General features: G+C 41.9%; 1 pseudogene; it reads left to right on the top strand.

Moving 5' to 3' along the window:
* The first annotated feature begins 1,036 nt into the window (after positions 1 to 1,036).
* Positions 1,037 to 12,298, top strand: LOC119338625 (annotated as a pseudogene).
* The last annotated feature ends 752 nt before the right edge of the window (positions 12,299 to 13,050 follow it).

Below are 13,050 nucleotides of genomic sequence, written 5' to 3'. Positions count from 1 at the left end.
TTTGGGCCCCATCTGGGTTTGGGTGGGCCGATGGCTCGATGTTCCGCGGCGTCGTTTCCTGGTGATGGCATGGTGGCGGCGGTCTTGGGTGGTGAGGATTTCGTCGGTCGGCGAGCTGCAGCGTGGCGACAGGATTGTCCGGGTCCAAGTGGACCCGGCCGGGCCGTCGAGGCCCGGCAAGTCCTCCTCGCCGCGTCCGGTCGGCTCCGCTGCGGCGGTGGAGGTTGTCCCCTCCCCCCGTCCGAGTTGTGCTCGCTCCTGTGGCCGGGGTCTCCTTGCCCGAGCTAGGCCTTGTGTCGGCAGCTCCAGAGAGGCGGCGGGGGTGTCCGGTAACCATGGTGGCACAGGCTGGTGGGCGGCTGTTGTGGTGGTGCATCTCGAAGTGCCTCGGGTGATGGTGGTGGTTGTGGATCGGAAGAAATCCTTGTCGGCTTGTCCGGCACCGACGCGGTGACGCTTGCGGGCGCCATTGGACCCTCCTGAGGGGCGTCGGATATATCTCTTCCCCACCATCCCTCGCGTACCAGGGGAAACCCTAAAACTTGTTCGGGCAATAGCGGCGGCGTCGTTGCATTCCTTCTTGAAGGTGTTGCTTGGTGTGAGGCGCTTCGAGATGCTGGGAGCACGGTGGCACTTCGTCGGAGGGTGCAACGGTTGCCGGTCTTCCTTTCGTCGTTGATCTGCCGGTGTCGGCATTCTTTTCTCTTTCATTTTCTTTTGTTTTCTTTTGGGCTTATCTGTGCTGCGGCCCAGCGTGCTGAATGTATCGGAGTTTTGCTTTATAATATAAAGCGGGGGAAATCCTTTTTCTCAATCCCTGCCACTGTATCGCACGGTCGCTCGTGACGCGGTACACGTCAACATACGTATACAGCGAGCAGTAGGTATATATACGCGGTACATTTATCACTTATCGACGTACTCGCTACACCTACTCGTCCGATCAGCAAGTAGATTACACCGAACTTAGTACTGAGAATCGTGGGGGTGACCCCTTTCATAAAAAAAAGTACTGAGAATCCAACCGTGCGCTCCCATGGAGTGGCCGGCAGCAAGGTGCTCCCTCGCGCTCGTCTCTTTGCTCATGCTCTGGAGCTGCGCCGTCTCCGCTGCATCGATGTCAGCGGCGGCGCCGGTGCAGGTCGGCGTGGTGCTGGACCTGACGAGCGACGCGGGGAGGGAGATGCGCGCTTGCATTTCCACGGCGTTGGACGACTTCGAGGGCGCTCGCCCCAACTCCGGCGCCGCGCGGATCGAGCTGCTCGTACGAGACTCGCGTGGGGATCTTGCCGTGGCCGCACACGCTGGTAAATGAACATCGAAGATAAATAATCTCTGTACCCCTCTTCACTTCAAACTAGGGGCCAGTTCTTTTGGCCGATTCTCACATAATCTTGATAATCGGGTCTTTCCTAGCTTTTTTCAGAATCTTGAACCCATATTTTTTAGGAAATGTTAACATCCACACGTGTGGACGTTTGCATCTCGCCCACACGCGTGGATCCGCGTCCGTTCGTAAGCGTACGAATCTTGGCATGTTTTTAGTGCCATGTAGGACTGGCCTGGTGTGTGGACGTTCACCCGGTCACCCACACGGCAGTTTCACCATACGGGAGGGGCTGGTATGTGGGCGAGATGCAGTTCGCCCAAATGCCACTTTGCACGCATGCACAAGGGCTAGTGTGTGGCATTTGCCATCTCACCCACACACCCGTCTCCTCTTCCACACCCAAACTGCTAGTTGCCATGTGTTTTGCCGTGCACATGGCAACTGCCCCTAGTGTGCTTTATAAGAAGGTGGCAACTCTTTTTTTTACCCGAGTTGCCATGTGTTTTGCAGGATACACGGCAACTGCTTAGTGTGCACGTAAGTAAGCAGATGACAACTCTCTTTTACCGAGTTGCCATCTGTTTTTGCATGGTACATGGCAACTGTCCTAACGTGCACATACATGACAACTGCCCTAACGCGCACGTAAGCAGATGGCAACTCTTCCTTTTACATGGCAACTGCCCTAGCATGCTTGTGAGCACATGGCAACTCTCTCAACTGCCTAGTGTTAGTATGTGGAAACTCCTAAAGTTTTGAAATCATGGCAACTATATTAGACCAGACCATACATGGCAACTGCAGTTGAGCAACCATGGCAACTGCAGTTGTCCGACATGGCAACCGTAGTTCAGCGACATGGCAACTGCAGTTAAACGAACATGGACGAGGGTCTGGACCATGGCAACTGTGGGCGCGCGGTGACTGTCACGCATGGCGTGCAGGACCAGGAGGTACGAGGCCTGACATACATGCGTGTGGGCGTTATCAACTTCGCCCACACGCACGCGTGTGAGAGGGATCGGGAAGAAAAAAAAGAAATGTGTGGCATTACTTATTTTGCCCACACGTAGGTGTGTGGGCTGTTTCTTTTATGCACCACACAAAATGTGTGGGCAGACTTCCTAACGCCTACACGTGTGGCACTTATCGACGTTCTATTTTTTTATACAATCCAGGCTGGTTATATATATTTTTATAATCTTAGCTAGTTTATCTACTAGTTAGGATTGTAGAAAAATATGGGTTCAAGATTCTGAAAGAAGATGGTGAAAGGTCGATTCTCAAGATTCTGAGAGAATCGGCCAAAAGAACTGGGCCTAGATCACCACTGTATTATCGCTTTACTTGAGCTCAAATTTTAGCATAATGTACAAGTACATTGAATATCAAGGAAAAAAAGCGTGCTATGACAAAAATGACCCAACCCTTAAAATCCGCTATAGCGAATGATTATGCACTAATTTAATTTAGCGAGACGTGAATCAAACGCTATATCATGCTATTATTTAAATTAGTGAATACACGCACTTGTTTTCTATGGCAAATGCACTTCCAGGAAAGGGCATTAGTGTAAAGGTGCAGGAGTATTACTGTATTACCGGACGTGGCTAATCTACACCCGGGCACAGAAGTGCCTATGGATGAACAGTAAAATCGTGAAAAAAGTGAAATAAATAAAATAAAATATATTTTTTTACATGTAAGATGCTCCTGTGCATGAAGTCCATGCAAACTTTTCTGAAAGTTGGACATATGAGGAGCTCGTGGCGGAGAAGACAAATTTCAGGTGTTTGAGAAACAATTGAAGAAAACACTTTTCGGAGCTGATTTGTCTTTTTTCCCCACGAGCACCTCGAATGTCCAACACCCCAAAATTGACATCATTGATTTGAGCATGTTGGATGGCAATTTTTTATTTGATTTGTGAAATTTTGTGCTATTTTTTATTTTACTATTCAACGGATGCAGATGAGGCCAGGCATGGAATTGAATTATCACATATTACCTTTTTTTAACCTGGGTATTCTATTTGATGCTAACTGTGTCAAACTGTTGACAAGAGCTCGTTAAGGCGGGCCGGGCCTTTATAGTTCAGTGCTGTAATTGCATCTCCTTTTTTTTGTCCTACTAGTTAAAAATTGGTTCTCTATTTATGTTTTCCAGAAAACAAATTAATATTTACTTATTTAGAAATTTAATATTTAAAAGATCCAAAAATAGTTTACTTTTTTTGAACATATTTTAAAATTATAGACCATTTTTCTAAAAAAAATAACATGTTTTTTTTGGAAAAACATGAACATTATTTTAAATTTGCGAAATTAAAAAACATAAACAGAAAAAAAAACCTGTAAGACAAGTCGAGAAAAATAATACTCTCTCCGTCCCAAAATAAGTGTCTCGACTTTATACTAATTTTAGTACAAAGTTGTAATTAAGGATGAGACACTTGTTTTGGGACGGAGGGAGTAGAAGAAGAATAAGCCAAAACAAAAGCTTCTAGAAACTTTAAACCGAGAAAAGGATAAGCCAAAACAAAAGCTTCTAGAAACCTTAAACCGAGAAAACGAGGGCTAGAACCTTCCCAAAACAGAAGGGAGTGTCTATTTAGCGTTTGACTGTTTTACAATTGGAAAACATTCAAAATTCAGACTAATAAGGAGATGCCACTTGTATGTCCAAAACCAACCCCCGTCCGAAATGTATGTAGCTCTATTTCAAAAGTAAACGGGTCAGGAAATAAACCCGAATAAACACAACCAGGACCACAACCCGGCACTTGAACACAAAACAGAACGCACATCTGTCCTTGAACTTGCGTCTCACGCAAGGGCCAAACCCCTGAAAAAATCCCAGCCCTACACATATATTTCTCCCTGGACAGATCTCACCTAGCACACCCTAAAATAGAGACGCCGCCATGGGAGAAGCGGGAGAGGAAGATGAAAGAACAGTACCACGGCAGATCCAGAATCTTATAGCCATGGGAGAAGGTGTGGGGAGGTACCTGGACAGGAACAAGGAGGATCACCGGATTCACAGGCCAGGAACACTCTTAACAAATTCCTACTGCAAATAATCTTGATCCCCTTCATCAGGTTCACCAATTTTTCATCCCTTGATCCTGCTTCACCTATTACATTAGAGAAACTACTTACAAAAGGAAACTCGGAGACAACAGGAGACTATGCTGATCACTAGAAAAATGTAAAACTCTGAAATTACAGAAAAATTGTTGTCTACTCTGAAATATGTTGTATTTACACTGTAGGTACCTAGTAATTTCCAGTGTAAATCCTAGGAAATCCCAGTGTAAATCACTATGTAAATTAGGCTTGTAAAAATTGTTGTATTTATTACACTGTAAGTACTCCTACCTATTAATTTACACTGTAAATCCCAGGAAATTCCAGTGTAAATTAGACTTCTAAAAAACTGATATAATTACACTGTAAGTATCCAAGAAATTTCCAGTGTAAATGCCAGGAAATTCCAGTGTAACTTTGAAGAAAACTGATATAATTACAAAAGTGAAACACATATGGGAAAAATACGAATACAGCAACTAGAACACCATAGAAATAAGAAAAATCATAAGTACCTACATCACTAAAAAGTAACAAACAAATAGAAACATTACATGCCAGGAAGCTAAAATATAGAACAAACTACTACAGGAAATATCATCTACAAGCACATTAACATTCTCTGAGAACGTGAATTACACAACAAATTAACAGTTATGGGGAACTAACCACATTCCTCCTAGAAGCAGATGATAATTTCCTCTTCAAGCATTTTACTTTCTGAAATGACAAAAACACAAGGGTCAGCCAAAAGGAAATATCAAAAATCAAAATTATTAAAAAGTGCAAGAAAACACAAAACACACTTGATTCGGATAGAACGCCAAAAGAACTTTGTCGAACCCTCCTTCATCACCAGATAGTTCCTACAAAACAAAAATAAAAAATAAGAAAGACCAAAATAATTAAATCAAACTAAAAGACAAAAAGAAAATAAAAATAAAGAAGAGAAGTAGAAATAAATAACAACCGGAGAGTTAGGATAAGAACCATCTTATGCAAAATCATTAGGCACAAAAAGTTCACTCACAAAATCTGCAATATCGATAGATGATACTAATGGAACATCCTGATGAAAGACTTTCCGTAGCCTACCCATTAAAACCTATAAACAGAACACAAGGAGGACAAAAAAGAAAAGAAGTTAAGTAACGGTAAAAATCATCCAATTAAAAGGTAAAATCCACTATACTACAGTGCTGAATCATATAAATTACAGTGAAAAATTGCTGAAGAAAAGCCCTACAGTACTGAACCAAGCAAAGTACAGTGAAAACTAGCTAAATAAATACATAGAAAGCAAGAAAATTATTGAGCAAACTGGACTTAATTACACTGAAAATATAGACAAAATTACTATGCACCAATTACACCGTAAATCCACTCAAATCATACTGGAATTATTGGGTAAACTACACTGTAATGTTGGGATAAATTACACTGTAATTACATTCAAATCCTTTAACACTTAAATGCTGGGACACACTGTAATGCTGGGATAGATTACACTGCAATTACATTCAAAATTACACTCTAACTCCACTCAAGTTCTATGACAAATCACATTGGAAAAATATTAGGTAAATTACCCTCTAAGTCTGGGACAAATTACATTGTAATACTGGAATAAATTACACTGCAAATACATTCAAACAAGACCGTAAATCCACTCAAATCATATGACCAAATTACAGTCGAAAAATTGAGTAAATTACACTGAAAAGCTAGGACAAATTACACTGTAATTAGACTAAAAAATTACACTGGAAAAATTGAGTAAACTACAGACTGGGACAAAATACACTAATTAGACTCAAATTACACTGGAAACATTGGGTACTGTGATGAATTACACCGTGGATATATTACACTGTAATACTGGTTTAAACTACACTCTAAATACATTCAAACAACACTGTAAATCCACTCAAATTATACGACAAAATTTACAGTAAAAAAATTGAGTAAATTGCACTGAAAAGCTAGGACAAATTACACTATAATTAGACTCAAAAGTACACTCGAAATATTGAGTAAACTACACTGTAAGACTGGGACAAAATACACTGTAACTAGACTCAAATTACACTGGAAACATTGGGTAAACTGTAAGGCTGGGACAAATTACATTGAAATGCTGAGATAAATTACACTGTAATTACATTCATAATAACATTGTATATCCACTCAAACCCCATGACAAATTACAGTTGAAGTACTGAGTAAATTACACGGAAAAGGCTGGGACAAATTAAACTGTAATTAGACTGAAATTACATGCTTGCTTGAAGACAAAATCAGACAAAAACCTAGGGTAAAAAACACATGGCACAAGGGAAACTGCACACCTACATCTCAAAACTACATCTTCAGGAGAGAATTCAGGGACTAAAAATAGCTATATATGAGCAGGGAGCATCAGAACATAAGAGAGCAGGAAACAAACCGCGGAATCCTGCACCTACAGGTACATCTACAGAATCCTGCACGCTACATCTAAATCTATAGGTAAATCTATAGAATCCCGCACGCTACATCTACATCTATAGATACATCTACAGAATCCCGAACGCTGCATCTACAAAATCCCACAAAACTCTGACAAACCGCGGACAGGAGACAAAAGAAACAACCGCTGCATCTACAACTACATCAGGGTGAACTCACCTAGATGTGGAACCAACAGACACTATTAGAAAAAGGCCTGTTAATGGCGCACCTATTTTTGCCATTAATGGCGCACTATAGGTGCGACACTATTATCATGCCATTAGTAATTTTTAGTAATGGCCCATATTTTGGTGCGCCATCACTAACAATTTTTTTCAATATTTTTCTGATTTTTTTTAAAAAAATTTAATTTTTTTCCTTTGTTTTTTCTTAATCTCGAATCACTATGGCTTAATCTTGAGTCAATATGCTTAATCTCAAGTCAAATCACACTCCGTGGTCAAACTTCCCAAAAGGTCACCCATCCTCACACTACTCCAACCCAAGCACACTTAACTTCAAAGTTCTATCCAACCCCAGCACCAGCTCACTTAACAGGCACTTATTGATATATCTAGCATGTCAATCCTATTAAACCTTGATGTCTAGGACTTTGTTCATGTTCATAAGTGTGATAAAATTTTGAAAAAATATTTCAAACTTTCGTTCATATTACATATCATATTTTGAACATTTTTTCCAAAAAAAAAATTTCGAAACTATTTTTTTTTCTGTTACTAGTGGCGCATCTAGCAAATGGTGCGCCACTACTAAGTTTGAATTTTTTTCCATTTCCCCCCTCTAGATCTTAAAAGCCCTGTATCTTTTTTTCTGTTAGGTTTTTGGGGATTATAAAAATCTTCAACGCGTTCCCCCAGTTGAATTTGGATATAACTTTTTGAGTAGATGATTTTCATATAAAAAACTTTTTCATCGGAGTTCGTATGCAAAAGTTATGCCCATTTTACAAATTCTCGAGAGATTTTGCTAAAAAGTCGAAAATTTTTGTTTGTAAATTTTGCTAATGACTAGACCACATATCACATGAGAATCTTATTTTCTTTTATTTTTTTGACATTTCTATCATTTTTTATTTTTATTTTTGAAACTGAAAAGACGATCCGAGGGGTGCATTTTGTGAAAATGTTAGCAGTGGCACACCAGTGTATAGTGCGCCATTACTAGTTAGTAATGGCGCACTATTCACTGGTGCGCCACTGCTAATATTTTTTTTATCTTTTTTTCAAAACTAGTAATGGCGCACCACACACCAGGTGCGCCATTAGTAATGTGGCCAATAATGACGCACTATCCTCTGATGCGCCACTGTTAATATATTTTTTAATCTTTTTTTAACTAGTAATGACGCACCACACACCAGGTGCGCCATTAGTAATGTGACAATAATGGCGTACCTGTATCTGGTGCGCCACTGCTATATAGCAGTGGCGCACCACATACATGATGTGCCATTAATGTCCATATTAGATATAGCCGTTTTTCTAGTAGTGAGAAGCAAAAAGCACACACGAGAGGGCGAGAGGGAGGAACAACCAACCGCGACAGGCAGGGATCAAAGAGAAAGGGAAGAGAAATCAAGGTCAAGTGGCGGAAGATCTCGAAATCGTCATGGACGAGAAGAATCGCCACCTCTGCTGAGCCGCTCCAGCGCTGCTCGAGCTGCCCCACAAATTCAAACAGGACAAAAGCCAAACAGAGTCGGGCCGGTAACGGCCAGAGAGAAAACCGCACCTGACAAAAAACCCAGACCCGGGAATGAGGCCGAACAAAAACATAAACCAACACAAATCTCCTCGCAAGAATGAAGGGACACCGATTTGAATGATGATGAATTGCAAAACATTCGACTGTAAAATAGCAAACCAGCTAATTAGGGCATCACATTTGCTCACTCCGTTTGCTCCCTACCGAGTTTCCTCGACAATTTGAATTGACGCAGAGAGTGACAAATAGGTTTTAGGCTAGTTGGTTCATTCCATTTGTGGCAAATGTACTCCCTCCGTTCCCAAATATACTACTTCTTTCGTCTGGAAATACTTATCCTAAAAATGGATGTATCTAGACTTATTTTAGTTATAGATGCATCCATTTTATCCATTTCCAAGACAAGTATTTCTGGACGGAGGGAGTATATCGTTTTAAAGATTCCAACAACTGACTACGTACAGCAAAATGAGTGAATCTACACTCTAGAATATGTCTAGATACATTTGTATGGTGTAATCCGTTTGAAATGTCTAAAAAGACTTATACCCCTCTGTCCGAAATACTTGTCATCAAAATGGATAAAAGGAGATGTATTTACAACTAAAATACATCTAGATACATTCCTTTTTATTCATTTTGATGATAATTATTTTCGGACGGAGGGAGTATCGTCCCTACATCAACCTATTCTTGATGTTATAATTCACTCGTTAAACTTGCTCAGCGCTCAGTTTAGTACTCGTATAAAACAAGCCGATTGCAGGCGAGGTGACGACGGGTGGCGCATGCTGGTCGGGTTGGCCCACTCAACGCAGCTGGCTCCAGGGCCAGACGGCTTCAGCAGCCGCGGTCTCCTCGCGAAGCAACGCACGCCGTCCAGCCGCCATAACCCCCATCACCGGCGGTGTCCTCACCAGGCCATCGCCTCAATGTTCCGACGCGCCGCCCCCGCCCGAATCGGAGCCCTTCCTCCGCCTGCCGCCCTACTACCATCCCTCTGACCTCTGTTGACCCAGCCAGCGGGTCGCCATGGCCTCCATCCTCCCTGCTGCTATCGCCAATGCCTCCTTCTCTCTCGCCCACAAGGTACAGAGCGGCAGGGCCGAAATTTCTTTCACAGTTCTTTTGTTTATGTGCCGGATTTAGGAAATCAGGGTGATGCGGATGCACCGCACACCTCTAGTCCCTTACTTAGATGTGAAACTGCAGTGAATAATGCATTTTTTTTAATAATGCAACATTAGACTTATTTGTTTGCCTGATTGTTCCAAGATCATGCTATTTGCTCAGCTAATTCTGTGATGTGTATTTGTTTTGCAGCCAATGACCTGATCAAGAATGGGCAAGTGGAAGCCATCATATGGGGCCCTGAGGTACTGACCAAAGCCGATCACGCCACACACCTGCGCCGCCACCGCAACCACATTCCGGTTATCTCCTTCTCTAGCATTATTTTCCCCGCATCGTGTGCCTTCTGGCTGGAAGATCCTGTAACAGCTCCTGGAGGCTATGCCAAGTTTGGCTTTACACTTGGAAGTGACAACATAACCTTTCCTAATCCAGAAACCGATAGAAAATACAGAAGAAAACTAGATGCACGAAAATCAAGTAAGAGTTGCAGAAGCAAGGCAGGGCTGATTATAGCTGTGCCGCTGAAACTAGGCTTTCAAGTTTTTGTGAGTGTTGTTAAAGATCCTATCTCCAAGAAAGAAAATATCACCGGCTACAGCATTGATCTCTTCAAGGCAGCTATGAGGAATCTACATCCTCGTCCTTGCTATACATTTTCTTCCTTCAATGGTACTTACGATGAGCTAGTAGCCAGCGTGTCATTGGGGGTAAGGCTTACTACTACACCACTTTCATCTTATTGTTTTTACGAGTATTGATGTGTTAACACTTAACACTACAATTTCTTCTACGTAAATACCTTTTAATCTCTGCTAAATTTCTGATGGATAAACAGGTATATGATAGTGCAGTAGGCGATGTGACCATAACGGCGGAAAGAGTCACCACCACCGACTTTACAATGCCATACACACAGTCTGGTGTGTCTATGCTTGTGCTTGCCGAGGATGAACCGAATACAATCTGTTGGACATTCGTAAAGCCACTAAACGGGAAGCTTTGGTTTGCAACCATGGTCTTCTTCTTCTATACTGGCTTTGTCGTGTGGATGATTGAACTACCAAGAAATCAGGAGTACCAAGGATCAAGTTTGAGACAGTGTAGCACCGCCCTCTACTTCGTTTTCTCCACTTTGACATTTTCTCATGGTCAACTTCAAGCTTAAACTTCCTGACAATATTTCATGCATTATAATAAATGTTTTGATGTACGAACACAGTTATAAGATTACAATCTCTTGGTTATCTCATGCACAGGTCATACTATTAGAAGCCCCTTGTCAAAAATTGTTGTGGTGATATGGTGCTTTGTAGTGCTGGTTCTTGTCCAGAGCTACACTGCAAGTCTGTCATCCATTCTGACTGCAAAGAGGCTCCGTCCTTGGGTGACAAATTTTGACCAGCTCCGGCACAGCGGTGACTTTGTAGGATACCAAGATGATTCATTTGTGCGATCCTTCTTGCTGAATCATAACATCAGTGAAAACAGGTTAAGGAGCTACAAGACGAAAGAACAATATGCTGAAGCTTTGAAGAACGGATCCAAGAATGGTGGGGTGTCGGCTATCGTCGATGAGATCCCCTATTTAACTTCTTTCCTCTCAGACAATCGGTACGGAAATGATTTTAGGATGCTCGGGTGCATATACAAGACTCCTGGATTTGGTTTTGTAAGCTACTCAACCTAATGTGTTGGTATTTCTGATTTGTTTTTGCAGCGCTATGCTGCAATCTAGATATAAAATGTATGTGCTGACATCTTGTTCTTATCTTCAGGTGTTCCGTCTAGGTTCTCCGCTAGTGCATAATCTTTCGACTGCCATCCTGGACCTAGCAGCAGGGGATGAGGGCTCACGAATCGAAACAAAATGGTTCGGCACTGCTTCACCTCCGATGGGTGCTAGCATGGTCTCTGACACTGACTCCGCGCCTCTCACTTTCCAAAGTTTCTCTGGTCTCTTCGTCATCACGGGATCCATTTCAACTCTCATGCTGCTGATAAGCATTATGGGGTTGATCTATGCCAAATGCACTGAGTTGAGAAAGGCTGATGTGGAAAGTGTCAGCTACAGTGGCACCGACGATGAGTCACGTCTGTTGCAGAATGGCATAGGTGGCAACCCCAGCCCTGATCAACAACCCGTCCATGAAGCTGGCAATAATAATTCCGGAGGTGTCCATCTGAGTGGCGAAAATGCTGGGGACGCAGAGCCTGAACCAGTGCAGCAGAATGGCATGCATGGTGCCCCTGTCCCTGCAGGACACATTCAGATTGAGATGCGCAATGTCTAAGGTGAAGGGAAGCGCCAGATGCTCATGAGTACTTCCCTCGTCATTGAAGTGATGCTGCATCCCATACCTTGGACTATATAGGACTAGTTTTTTCCTCTCTTCCCCGCTCTCTTGGAAATAAGAGGTAGTTGTTCAGTGTGCATATTCTCTTTAGACAATATACTTATGTTTTGAAAGTAGTACCAATGTACTAGAAGTTCTGTAATTTCATTTGTAAATAGATGGTGGTTTATACAGGTACAGTCCTCAACTTTTGTAAATAACATTCTAATGGTATTGCTTGCATTTTACAACCCTGAATGTCCGAAGTTGGGGAAGTTCATGTTTTATGGAACGTTGCCTGTAAACTGAATGGAGGCAGTATTACATATGTAGTATATGACTTTACATGTGTGCTTCAGCCTACCAGGAGAATGCTTCTGTTGCTATTAAAGCCACGCTGCATTCCACAACTTGAATTGGATATAAACAGTCGTATTCTTCCCTATCTCTTTTGCGTATTAAAGATATACTCCCTCCGTCCTATAATATAAGGACGTTTTTGACACTTTAAGAGCGTTTTTGACACTTGTCTGTTTTTTTTTTGTTTTTTTGCAAGGCACATTTGTCTGTTCAGATTGACATTATTTATGATATCGTCTTGAAGCAATGATGTACTGGTTCTCCAGCTCCTTTATGGACAGTTTTTGTTACGTGTCCTTTATAGACAGTTGATGGTTCAGACAAAACCATAATCTCCAACATATATACATGGTCTTGGTGAAGAAATCTCAACTTTCAGATGAACTTATCAGTACCGAATTTGTTGAGAAAGAAAAAATTAACGGTACTGCTTTCATTTAATCAATGATGTTTTTCTGTAATAATATCCATAATAGTCAAAGTTAGAGAAGTATGCTCACGTAACAGACTGACAGGAGAATGCTAAGTTTGGTTCTTTAATTAGCTGCTTAGCTGATCTGGGAACGGATATCTGTACTTTGAAATACAA

This window comes from Triticum dicoccoides, chromosome 7B (assembly GCF_002162155.2).
Source record: "Triticum dicoccoides isolate Atlit2015 ecotype Zavitan chromosome 7B, WEW_v2.0, whole genome shotgun sequence".
Lineage (NCBI taxonomy): Eukaryota > Viridiplantae > Streptophyta > Magnoliopsida > Poales > Poaceae > Triticum > Triticum dicoccoides.
Note: the sequence above shows the minus strand (reverse complement) of the source record. Positions and strands in the feature narration are given on the sequence as shown.